We start from the raw sequence: 689 nt of genomic DNA, 5'->3' as shown, positions 1-689 counted from the left end.
GGGTGGGGGGCGGGGGGCCTGGGCCAGGGGCGGGCGGGGGGGGGGGCAGGTGACCCCCCCCGGGCTGGTGCTTGGGGTGCAGCCGCTGAGCCTGGGGTTGGCCGGACCCCTGACCCCGGTGGGGCCACTGCAGCCCCCAGGCCGCCGGGCTGCGCTGGCTGTGGGAGCCCCAGGCTGAGCCACCAACCCACTGCTGGGCCTGGCTGGAGCCATCGTGGAGATGGGACGCGGTGCCGCCGGGCTCGGGCACCCTGTCCTGTCCCCAGTGCCACTGGGCTCGGGCACCCGAAAGGCGTGTAACCTGGGGCCATGTTCCTCCTTCCCGTGACTGGACCAGTACCCGTGCGGAGCTGGGAGAGCCAGAGCTGGTGCTGTGGGGAGGAGGGTGCCTGGCCGTGCCCGTCACCCTCGTGGAGTCGCTTTCGCTCACCGATCCGGCGGGGGGGCCCCCTGGCTGGGCTTGGTGCTGGGGGGTCTGACAAGCTCCGGTGCCAGTAAAGTGATAGGGGGACGTCAACCTGGGATGGGGACATCAGCCCGAGATAGGGACACCAGCACGGGATGGGGACGTCAGTCTGGGATGGGGACACCAGAATGGGCTGGGGCTCCTCAGCACCCATTCCCAGCGCTGTGGTGACCCCCCCCCCCCCCCCCGGCAAAGGGGTGCGGCCCCCCCCTCCCCCCTGGGG

This window comes from Pygoscelis adeliae, unplaced genomic scaffold (assembly GCF_000699105.1).
Source record: "Pygoscelis adeliae isolate BGI_AS28 unplaced genomic scaffold, ASM69910v1 Scaffold343, whole genome shotgun sequence".
Taxonomy (NCBI): domain Eukaryota; kingdom Metazoa; phylum Chordata; class Aves; order Sphenisciformes; family Spheniscidae; genus Pygoscelis; species Pygoscelis adeliae.
Note: the sequence above shows the minus strand (reverse complement) of the source record.